The 13,105-nt window shown below is 39.2% G+C and overlaps 1 long non-coding RNA gene across 16 annotated transcripts in view; it reads right to left on the bottom strand.

The window, feature by feature from the left end:
- LOC106112084 (uncharacterized) overlaps positions 1-13,105 on the bottom strand; it is a 316,631-nt gene that overhangs the window by 153,268 nt on the left and 150,258 nt on the right. The gene's annotated exons all lie outside the window — the stretch shown is intronic.

Genomic DNA, 13,105 nt, shown 5'->3' with positions numbered 1-13,105 from the left:
CAAAATTACTGCAAACCTTGAATTATCATGGCTTGCATTCTGACATGATCATAAACAGCTTTTATTAAGTGTTAAGAATATCCACACAGTAACCTATCTAGAACCATAGAACCATAGAATTGTTTAGGTTGGAAAAGACCAGCGTGCATGGCACGAAGCTGAGAGACAATGGTCAAAACACGACACATGGAAAAATAGTTCAGCTAGAGGACAGTCAAACACTAGAACACGTTGCCCAGAGAGCTTGCAGAATTATCCGTCCTTCAAGGTTTTCAGATCTAAACTGGATAAAGCTCTGAGCAACCTGCTCTAAATACATTCATTACCCTGCCTTGAGGAAGAAGTTTTAGCTCTTAATTTGAAAAAAACAACACCAAAAAAACCCGAGTAAAGAAATATATATCAATCAATAACTGAAGCTAAGACAAATTCAAATGCGGTATCAGTCTCAAATTTGTTAACAGTGAGTGTGACCCTTACACTTTCTGAGTCTATTCACTACTCGATAAAATCTTTGAGGTGTTTTTTTGTTTGGGTTTTTCTTTTTCATAGGCTTTTCATTAGTTACTTGAGCTGAAAAATGTACAGTCACTGTCCATCACAAATATTTTTGTTGAAACTAATCATATGAATAAAACAATGTTTGAGCAGGATCTGCAGAAAGTGCTGCAATATAGAAAAAATCCTCCAGACTACCCAGAACCAGAATGGCTTGTTGCCTTGGGTAATTATAGAACAGCCTTTTATGACAGAAAATTTCAGCTTCTAATCTCTCAAAATAAATGCTTGTTTTCTTAAATGCATTCAGTAGTACAAAGCACAAACCAAGAAGCAGAACGAAAATTAAATACCAATTCAAATAACTGAATGGGTTAGATTCAGTATGGTAACAGTTGTATGATTCAGTAAGGATATGGTCACCTGAAAAAGTTACCACAAGCTAAGCAAAGGTATGAAAGTACAGCACCTCTGCTAGTTATTCACAGACATGCTGCTATTCTGTGCTAAGAAACATCATATTAATAATGAGGTGAAGCCAAGCACCAGAGAATAGCAGCACACTAGAAAATCCATACTTCATTATACTCATGAGGTAGGTTTTATATGCTAATAACTTACTGCATATTTTGGAAACAAAAGCTCCTAATTAAAGCCAGTTTCTTCTCAAAAGTAGTTGTAGCTCTGGATGCATGCACACATTATCATAATGAACCTCTGCCTCCTCTGAGGGAAGAGGTATACAAACAACAAGACTAGACAATCAGTGACAAAAAACAATGCAAGTTCCTTGCATGCATTGTATTAGCAACACATGTAAACGCCGCAGTGATCTTTTCAGGCATTTCTGCAGCTAAATACTTAAGGGAACAGATCAAACATTCTAGAACAAATTTTGCAGCGCCATAAAGAGGAGAAACGTAGACTGAATCCTTGTGACTAAAGTAAATGCCTCAATATAGACACATACAGGCTTACATAAACAGAGGCAGATATCTGACCTGCACAAGTGGATTTAGGCTGACATCATCAGGGACCCAGTATCTTTAAACACATATGAACACACATTAAAATTAAGCCGTTCAGGAAAAAGTCTTTTGCCGGCAGCAAACGTTAAGGTAAGCTGAGAATGAAAGAAAAAACTGATACATGGTGACAGTGTGCAGGAATGGATGTATGTGACTGCATCAAAATGTTGTTTGATACACATTAAAGAAAGATCAACCTAAGGCCCTGAAACATACATATATATATATATATATATATAAAGTAACTGGCTTTTAATAGGAGTCCTCACAAAAATCTAGTTATCTTCCTCCAAAAGCAGTGCCATTGCTGATGAAATAATCCTGAGACAATAAAGCAAGGGTCAGGCTAGCTCTGAGGGCCTTCCACAAAACCCATGACAAAATTCCTGCTGAGTTCAACAGGGCTGCATGTTCATTTGTGCCTTTGCCTCAAGTCTGCATCACTGGGCATCTCTTTGGGCTACAACTTAAAAACATTTGCAAGCTAAAACCAGGGCAAAAGCAGCAGCCTAATCTGTGATCAGAATGCCTTGTTACAACGTACTCCTGCCTACTTCCTGAAGCCGCACTGGCTGCCTGAGAGCTCCCAGCTTGCAGCCTCCCTGTGAGAGGTCACTTTGCCATTCTGAGGTACTGACACAACAGAAATGCTGCAAAATGGCAGCACAAACCCACCCTCAGTTTAAAAGCTGGGAGAAGGGAGGTAATGCATGAAATACACTAAACTATAGGTTTATTTCCACTACAATAGACAGTGAATTGTTAGAGGCAGCACCTATAAACTGTAGTTTCCTTTATTCGGCGGAACTGTATGAAATATCTCATCCTACAACTGTGAGGGTAGCAATTGATCACTTTGCACTCCTACAAAAACAAATGGACCAGAGAAAACAACCAATACAACAAGAAGCACTGCAAAACATACATATTTCTTTGTAAAGGGGGAGAGAAAAGCACCACCGTCCAGCATCCCGTATTTTCATCATCAACCTTTTCCCCAATGTCCGTGAAATCCCTACTTAGCCATAAATCACCATGCATCCAAGAAGCAGTAAATACAGTTGTTTCTGCAGCTTTTCATCATCTTTGGGTAAGCAGGTGTGAAGGAACTACCATCAGAGAAAAAAAGACCTCTGTTTACAGGGCCACTGTCTCCCTGCACAGCTATGGTACATATGATGCTTCTATCTTTATTGTGCTTTCATGCTGCAGATAAAACTGAAAGAGGTCCCATGAATAAAAGCACATTCAAAGCAGATCTCAAATTTGAGGTTAAAATCAAATATTTATTCCAGAATAGAAATAATATTTTCAGCAACCCTATAGAGAACAATTCTACAACAATTATAGGAAAATTAGCAACAGCTCTAGTTCTTTACAAAAGAAGAAAAAAAAAAAAAGACCTTCTCTCACTGTCACAGACATCTCTAGAGACAGCTTGGCCTCACAGCACCCTTCTTGTCAGAGACTATTCAACTGCAGGCCATTCCAGATGCTCACACCTTTAACTCGAATCCCAGCATGGCAATAGGTTACATCCAGCATGCCGCTATGTCACTCCACAAAGCCATTAACATAGCTCCACAGATATAACCAACCAGCATTTCTGCACTTCATATATGTAACCCCAATAGCATTAATGACAATAAAAAGGCAAATAACCTACCTACTACATACGACCATGTGGCAGTTAGAGCCATACTGTACGCTGCAAAGGAGAAATGTAGACTAATTGACAGTCTTTGCTGTATAAAGAGGTATAAAAAAAAGGCTGTGATTACCAAAGGAATTGGCCTTTTCAAAGAAAAACGCATGGTGAGGCCTGGGGGTGGGGTAAGCAGTTTAACTTTTCTGGCCCATCCCGAGGGCAGAAGGCAGCCTGCGGCACCCAGCAGTGTGGAGCGCTGGCCCCGAGGGCTCTGAGGGGACACTGCCATCCTCTCAGAGGACCCCCAGCAATCACCTCTAACAGCCACACCAAAGAAGTTTCTAAGAATATGGCTATTTGCAACAAATGTGTTTTGAACCACAGCCTACCTCCAGCTTCCAATAACTGAGGGCAGGTAGGTGGCAGCATAATATAGTGGCGCACCACAGGTTTTTTTAAGGAAAAATTTATTAATGGGAAATCCTTTGTACCCACAGCCGGAGCACACAGAGTGCCACAGCCTCACTGCACCTCATGGTGTGCTGAAGGCTGCCTGTGAGGCACCTCAGCCACCTGTGTCCTGCTTTAACGCATTCCTACAGCAACCGTTTGTTCCTAGGGTGATTTCCCAAAGTGCTCTTGACACAAACGCCTACTTTACCTACCGGCTAGGCGCCATGCTCGCTTGCTTCTCAGATTAAAAACATCAGGAGGCTCGATCGCACTTCCCTGGGCTGTTCTCTGCCTTGCGAAAAGCTGACGCGCCACAACCGCCCGCCGGGGAGCGGCACAGGGCAGCCCGCCGCCGCCTGAGGGGGCGCTGCCGCTGCGCGAACCTTCGCGAACGTTCCGCAGGAGGCCCGTCAGGGGAGGGCAGCGCCGAGCGCTGCTGCCCTCGGCTGGGCTCAGCGGCACGGCGGGTGGGCACCCCGCGGGGGGGTACCACAGAGCCGCTGCCTCCCGGTGTGCACTTGAATCTCTCTTTAAATGGCGTCTATGGGCCCAGTGGCAAAGGAGCGCTCAGCCCTCGGTGCTGCCCACACCCCTCTGCGCTACCTGCACCCCTCAGTGAGGTGGGCGGCAGCGAGGGACAGGAAGGGCGGCAGGGCAGCTGGAGCGGCATTCCTGCCCCTCTGTCTCCCCAAACCAGCAGAGATCTGTGCTGGCAGCTGCTCCTTTCCTGGAGGCTTGGATGCTGTGTGCATCCCACATCCAGCTGCAGCTTAAATCCCCAGCCGTTTGTCTAAACTCCAGCAGGCCATGACAAAAATAAATGTGTCTAGGTAATCTTTATATCTAAATAGCGCCCATTTATAAAATATTTTTTATAAAGTCAGTGATACTATCAGTGATCTGTGATATGAGTTTAAGCAGTTATTGGTTTTGTTTGATGTTAGTATTCACCTCATTAAGTGCCTGGTTTTATTCACAATAAAAACTGGGAAGTCTTATTTGCAAAGACATTTAAATCTGTAGTAACCACTTTGCAAAAAGCCACTATAAAGCAAAATTTCTTTTTATTGGTTCTACAGTTTCAGTTTTGTTGAGAAAACACAGTTTTATGTGTACACGCTGGGGGATATTTGGATTCAGAGCTGTACCTCCTGCCTGCTGGAGGGCTTTCAGCCATCCGTTGGTTGTGAATTGGCCAAAACACTGCCTGACCCCAACAACTATTTCATTTTACTACGGCCTGGGAAGGATTACCTGCTCGCCCCATGGCTTGCATGCCCTGTCCTGAGCCAGCTGACAATACACCCCACAGAGCCTGTCCCAGCACCTCAGCACCATGTCCCAGTAACCTCTCACGCCGGCCAGCCACGCTGCAGGAGCCAGGGAGCCAAATCCGCAGCGTAACCCGTCAGGTAAGGTTAGACTCTTGAAAGCGATCAGGCTTAATGCCCATAACTGAGGTTCACATTGAGCCCTATGCAGACACCACCTTAGAGATGAAAACTTTTCAATTAAGAGGTTTTTATACTCACTGACTGGCAATTCTCTGATTTTTCTGAGCCTTTCATTCAGCAAAAAGTTTTGATACTTGGACATTTTCGTTAGTTCAACACCGCTGAAGTAGATTTTCCCTCAGGAAAGATTATACTTTTCAGTCCTTTCTAGTTATTATTTTAATAATGACTTTTTCAAAAAGTTAAATGGCCTAGCTAAGCATCAAGCAGGGAATTGTTAGAGAAAGTATGCTCTGACTAACTATTTCTCCATTTCTCAAAAATCCATTTATAGGGTTGCAAAGGTATTTGCTTTTATATGCAGCCAGTGTTTCTTTCTGCTCCCACCACAATTTTGCTCTATATCTGAACTAGCACTTTAGGAAAGAGAAAATGGAAATACTTACTTTCTGCCCTTAGATTTTAAACGTTGAAACATTCTCAGTCTTCTGTTTATAAACAAGAAATGTACTTGGTTCTTTACGGCCTGCTTTCATTTTACTGAGAATATCTTGTGTTCCTTTCAACTTTAGCTTTACTAAGAAAAAGCCCCTGAAATACTTTCATAATCAAATGCATTATAGTTCAGATACAACAAAATATTCAGCCTTTTACTCTGTTTGATATCAAGACTAAGTTAGAATCTACAAAGAAACTTGGAGCCAAAGTACTTCAATGAAGCTGAGCCCAGCTCAGCAAAACACTCAATAATGTATTTTTGCCTCACCAAGGACAATGAGAATCAAGCATAGACCTGAAGTACTATAGGTATGGATATACTTAACCACTCACAGCACGTAGCTAAGTACATTTTCCTGTAAGCTGCACAGGCTCATTTGCCATTCCTATCCAAAAATAGTTGTTCTCAGGAAACTGAAAGAAAAGTGGGTCCTTATATCTAGGTAATTTATAGAGTTTGAGTAGTTGCACTTCCAGCTCTGTTATGCAACTAGACCTAATAAAAATGGTTTCTTAATATATCTATGAAAGTAATCTCTGTAAAGAAATGCCATTTACAATGCAAGAAAAGAACAGCTAAAAACTTTCCTCTGTCCCAGTTATTCCAGATCAAAGCCATACAGCGAAAACCTGTTAAAAGAGAACCACTTAAAGAATAAACCTGTTAGGCAAATCAAACCAGCTAGTGGTAAGATGATAAAATACTGAAATAACTATTAAAAAAAATGCATCCCTAAAACTCTCAGCTAGATGAATACATATTTTAATACTGCTTGACGAAGTATGCCATCTCTCATTTTTCTTCTACCACATAGTATGTATGAAGAAATTCTTTTCAAGAATAAATCTGTTCACCAGCATGTTCATTTTTCATTGGCATATGTATCCCCATCCTTCTGGTATGAAGGAGGTTTTATTCACAGATGTTTGGAGCTGGAACCTAACACTTTATTTACCCTCCATATCACAGAAGCAGTTTCCCCATCATTGTGTATACTGGCCCCTAATCCTGTTCCCAGAGAGAAATGTACCGGTGAGGGTAGACAGCAGCCCTCTTTATCATCCTACCATTTTTTTTTGTTCAGTAACTTTTCAAGTTTTGGAAACTTCTATATGTATTCTGAAAGCAGGTATACTGCCCAGGAAATTCTGCAATTAGAAATGCCCTTTTCCCAGAGTTTAATCAGAAATACCCTTTTAGAAGCTGTATGTGGTCATTACATAAATGCTATAGAACATATGTAATATTAATATCACTATATATATTAATAAAAATAAACTATGATTTGCTAATCCCAGTAATTTTTAATAATTTAACCTTTTTAATTCTATTAATATAAATTTTTGTTTTCCATAAAATATGTTGGTTCCTTACTGGATGTGAACTGATTTGGTTTACTAGTTGATAGGCTAGGCCATAGCCTTCCTTCACAATTAGGTCTTAAATTTAAATGATTGAAGAAAGGAGAAGGGTGACCTCAAAGGCAGTTACTTTTAACGAATAGGTAAAGAGTGTGTATTTGAAGCAGTTTTATGATTCAACACAATGCCAAAAAGCTAAGTTCTGTCACATCCTGGTTCCCTTGTACATATGTACGTATGTTGTATTTCTGTGAGTGTGGGTATGATTTATTCTATGAAACGTGTACGCAAGGTGGCCTTATTGCCTTTTATCGTTCTGCATCCAGAACTGCATATCTCCAGTGATTAGATACACAGACAGTTACAAATTACATCTAATTCACAAGATAAATGATTAGGCGGAAACTTAGAGACAAGGTAGTACTGAAAGATCGGAACCCTCTAATTCATTCCAGTATATACCCATTTAAATTCTATGACTTGGAATGCCTGCTTCCCCGAATAAGTAAGTCAGGATTAAAGATAGAATTGAATTATTAACTATTATTCATTAAGACTCCAGTTTACATGTTGTTGGGATACCATCTTTACTCGTCAATACATAAAAACTGTGTATATAAATTCAACATACTGCATATTTGCAAGTATTAGCGTACAAAAAAAATCATCGAGTTCTCTGGAGTTACCAACCTAATTTTGAGACAAGCTAATTGTTACCACTACTGCAACTGACATCAGTGGCAGGGGTTTATTAAGCTAGACTGAATGCAAACACGGGTTTTCTGTCCGTACCTGCACACAGACACATATTCACAGACAAACACACACACACAAATACAGCTTCAGGTAAAAACCATCTGTGTCCTCCATTCACCTCAAACACGAGCTATGTAAAAGAAAACAGGCTTGCCCTCTGCAAACAGAACAGAGAAAACTTAGTTCTCTTACTTCACTCTTCTATCTCATCTTTCTAACACAAACTCACATTCAGCTTCATCCAGTTTACACATGAATTTCAGTTAAAATTGTAGGTATTTTCACATGACTCTTAGGAAAATCAAACCTATAAAGACAATGTGTAATGTGCGCATTAATAAGCTAATGCACACATGTACTTCGCAAAAATAATATGAAGAATGATCACTCACACATCTGCTATTTGCAAGTCCATATTCGTCCATATGAAGTTGTTTTTCTTATCATTATTGCTATTCTTATGTTCCTTTTATCACCATAATAAACTGCCTCTGCCAGGAAAACTCTATCATTCTATGCTTGCTGGCCTTAGCAGAGAAACATTTCACTTCTATGGGATGGAAATATGTTTGTTTTCAGGTCAAGCAATCAGTTCTACTTCTTAAACATCATCTCTTCAACCTTCATCCATCACTGCTAGCCTTACAATATCTTGCTGTGCAGTGGACCAACCCCATTGGGCATTTTTATTATCATAAACCCATACTGTGCTTAGCATAAATATTGCCAACCACAGACCTAGTTTTCTAGTAACTTATTAGGTATGTCATGTTAGCTAATCTGCCATAAAATATTTATCCCCCTACAGGGATTAAAAGAATGACATGCTGCTGTTGTGAAAGTATGAACAAGAAAAGTGGTGATTTCCCTGACAGGCCTGGATGGCTTTTGTGAGTTCAGCAACATTAATGTGCGGAAAACAGAGCTTCTATGCTCTACTTTGTCTAGAACATGTCAGTCTATCATGTTAAAAATATCCACGACTTTAGTCAGCAAACATAAGTACCTTATCCTCCTGCCTCTGATCTTATAGCCATATTCCACTGGAGCTCATCTGGGGAAAGACTGGACAGAAAACTGAGTAAGCATAAAATTACTCAGAAACTCCTCTGAGTCTCTGTGTGTGGTATTTCTTCCACTACCATTAGCAAATCCCTCTTGTCTGTGTCAGCTATATAAGCATATTTTAATCTAGAAAATTCACTGAACACCATGGTATTGCCATTCCTTATACTATTAATAAGGATAGTAAGGGAACTGATGTATACAGCGCACATTCTTCTTCTTCTGGGAAAGTAAGACATTTTTTAATTATATGGGTATATGTACTGCTAGCTATTTTCACATTTTAGCTGTCAAAATTAGTAAACCAGATACTTTTGAAGAAGGAATTAGAGGTCCATTTGCTAAGCTGAAGGCACTTAGCATTCCTATCATATCATATCTTATTAGGGAAACCAGAAAGGATAACAATTGTTAGACACAGTTCTTATTTCAAACTTATGCTGTTAAAAATATTTTATATTACTTTTCTATCTCAAAAGACTCTGGAGTGACTGCCAGAGAGAATAATGAAATAACTTCTGATAAGTCAGTTTTCCTTTTCCATTCCTGTCACCACTGAACCTGAAAGGTAGAAAGTTACATGACATAGGAGGCTGACACCATATACGCTTCCTGCATAACATACAGTTCCATTCTGGGTTGATTTTGTAAGCAAATAGTGCACTCAGGGTGATAATCTGTTACCACATCACCTGCTGCTTGAGTAACTACTTAGGAGACAACATTCTGTCCCCCACCATTCCAAGCAACCCTCAGTAAGGCATGGAGTAACTTGAACACTTACCAACTCTATTCCCTCAATTATAAAAACCTCACTCAAGATCTTTTACAGAGTTGGGTTTTTTTACTTACTTGTGAGGCCACTCATCCAGCCCACCTACCTTTAGCCATTTAACTGAAGCACCCATGTTGAGGATGCAGTCTAAGCTAAGACTATCCTGCAAGACCCAAAAGACTATCCTACAAGCACCAAAAAAAAGCCAAAAGAAAGTGTGTCTTGTAAGTCTGTTCCACTGGGTAGATTAGAATTATAGCTCTCATTGAAACTAAATGTCTGATAAGCCATGCAAATAATAATGCCGCTACTTCTTTCTCTCGCTTGAAAAAAAAAAATTACTTTTGTCATTTTGCAGATCTTGTGATGAAAAGCCATGCTTGAATCTTCTTCCTTGCAGGCAGGGCAGATGAGCAGAATGCTTGGGGAAAAGCAGAGGTCTTCTCTGCACAGTGTTATTCCTGGAGGTACGTGTTTCTGCCTTAGGATATCATTGCATGGCTCAGCCTCCTCTGTGCTTCTACTTGACTCTCCTCATATTTCAGACTCAGACATTTCTGGACTCTGCTATGTTTGATTGAGCCCCTTTTTGATCCTCTCTGTAGGCCACAGGGAGCACAGTCCATATATCACTCTTGTAAATTAATTAAGTTAATAGGTGAAGAGTGGAATCATATCAAAAAGTGTGCATGTACCTCTGAAATCACCTAAGCCAAAAGACTCTTTCCTTACAGAAATAGGGTCTCTGTTTGTGAGAAATCCCGAGGCAAAACCTGCAAGACTACTGGGGATACATCCCATTGGCTTCCTTATTCATTAAGTCATCTGAGAAATAGTAGCAGCTCGGTAGCACTGGGAACACCCCATACAGTCACTTTTTTTTATTAACGCTGCAGCTTCTGGTTCCATTGTCAGTGTTAGTGCTGTCATTATGTGTTTCTGCTTCCTTCCTGTCCCTTTACCTACACCACTAATCACCACATGCCAGACCACAGCATTTATTTTAAAATCCTTTCAAACCTTACTCACCTTGTAACAAATAATCGTGCTCTGGTCATTGAATAGCCACGCTGTTCTTTTTATACATGTGGCCCTGTAAAATGACTGGATTAGCTCAATCGGCAGATACTCAGCTGTGCTAAATTGAGATTGCATCTGGCCACTCCATTTCAGCAAACATCAGCATTTGTTATATGTAACTACTGTTTTAAGGGCCACTTCACAACATAGCTTCTGAAATTTAGTATTTTACTTTTTCCAGATACAAGGGTTTCCTTAGAGAAATGTGCCATTTCAAATGCACTTTCCTTTCAAGACACATTCCTGCATAACTTACCTTTGTAACAGCACTATTTACTTTTTCAGCATGCCAGGGAAACACAGAGGAAAGCGTAAGAAAGCTGGTGTAACTAATAAAACAAATAACAACAGTGTAGCACAGTTTATCTCCTTTGATAGGAGAAAGTGTCAGGAGAGATTTAATTCTTGGGGAGTGGTGATCGTTTTGCTCTTCATCCTAAGGCTTTTTTTACATCGAAAGAGATTTTTACAAGATGAGAATGAATCTTTAGTCGAACTTTAACTACAGGGCATCAAACTACAAGCGGAGGGAAATGAAGAAATAATGTGACAACACTGCCAGTTTTTTGTAAGAGACCTGCAGCATCTCATTGCAAATGAGATGTCAATCCTGTAATTAGCAATTCAGTCAGTATTAATTGTGTGTATGTTACTTCACATCAATCACTGTCATTTCCATGTAGTCAGGATATATTATAGAACCTAATTTGTAAACAATGTGCAGAAGTTCAAGCCACTTTAAATTAAACTTGTCAGACATCTAGCATAACCTTCAGTGAATACAGATAGCTGTGTGCAATTGTGTTTTGGCTCCTAAGTAGGAAAAGGGAATGTTTTAGCTATTTGTTTTTATAAATAGACTTTTCAAATCCTAGTAGGTCCTAAGGGAAACACAAGCATGCATTAAAGACCATTAGTCCACATTCAAAGCTATTGTAACCAACCTGCAATACTCACATTCCTGTCAAGAATAACACAAAACTGAAAAAGCAGTGGTACTAAGTTGAGAGTCAAAGGCAAAACTCCTTCCAGCAATTCATATTTTATGAAGCAATATCTATTCTTGATTTAAGATGTGTCCAGGGAAGCATAATCCATGGCTTCCCTGGCAAATGGGTGTCCAATTATTAAAAAAATATTTAATGCTCTGATTATCAATTTGTCAATTTCAAACATCAAGACTTTATTTTCATCTGATAGATTTCAGAAAGCCCCCCATAGGAAAACTGTATTTCTCATATATTAAGAGAATATATAAATTATATTTCTCATATCATGAATACTATAACCAACCTTTCACCTTTAAAGTTGATATATCAAGTAGATTGGGCTCCTGGAATTCTTCCTCTTTAATACATTTTTTTCCTATGCTTTAATTATTCCACTGGCTCTTCTTACTGGTGATCAACAGCCTTGCTGAATTGTGAACATTAATCTTCTACTGGGAGACCTCCTAAAGTGCTAAATACAACAAAACTTCTACTTAATATTCTCAGGATTGCATTAAAAACTTTGTTGCAAATGACGTTCCTTCTCTCCTACACCATAACTACTTCTCACTCAAAATTAATTGCTTGTCCATTGCTTGTGAGCCACTTAGGTCCTATGCTTAATATGGGCAGCAAGTTCCTTAGGTATGTTTCTCACTGTGAGGATTCATAAACACTGAAGCACAAAAACAACCAGAATTTTTTTTTCATGTGGTTAAAAGAACATCATGAAATGAAATGAATCACAAACTGTGACTCTATCTTCAGTCTGTCTTCTCTGGAGAGCTCAGCCCAGACCACAAACTGTAACTCTTGTGTGAAGCTGCCAAAAATGCAAATTCCAAACTGGCTAGCAGCTTTTCATTCACTTAAAATCAAACTTAATCTAAAAATCATATACATTGTACAGTTTAGGCATGGTTTGCAAGGTTTTCAGGTTGACTACCTGTTTAAAAGTCAAACTTTTTAATAACCTATTACACTTGTGACAGAAAATACCAATGTATACAAGTTGTCAGAAACAGAGGGGAATCTTTTCATATTGAAACCTTAAGTCCACATACTTTCTAGGATGAAAAATAATATAGCATGAGATGAATAAAAGGTTTACTTACCTTCCCAACTAACAGACAGGAACATAGTAATTTTATTTATATCTTCTGTATTCTGATATGCATATATATTTTACACCCTTTTTTTACTGTTACTTATAAATAACATGATTTATCTATAAAACACTCTTGTAAGCTTTGGAATCTATTTTAAAATATGGATAAAATAATGGAGAAGATGGCTGGACTGAGGAATAAAATTGAAAAGTTAACAAAGTTTTGGTATTTCAGAGGCTTATGGACAGCACTCATGGGAAGCAACAAGATTTATGCGAATAGTAATTTACTGTGCTTTTTTTTTCCCACTAGAGGTACTACTACAGCAAAACAAAAGGGCCCCAAGGAAGCCTGAGCTGATGTTGTTCTAGAGTTGCTGTTTAGAAAGAT

Source organism: Falco peregrinus, chromosome 9 (assembly GCF_023634155.1).
Source record: "Falco peregrinus isolate bFalPer1 chromosome 9, bFalPer1.pri, whole genome shotgun sequence".
Taxonomy (NCBI): Eukaryota; Metazoa; Chordata; class Aves; order Falconiformes; family Falconidae; genus Falco; species Falco peregrinus.
The sequence above is the reverse complement of the archived record's forward strand: the minus strand, read 5'-3'. Positions and strand labels throughout refer to the sequence as shown.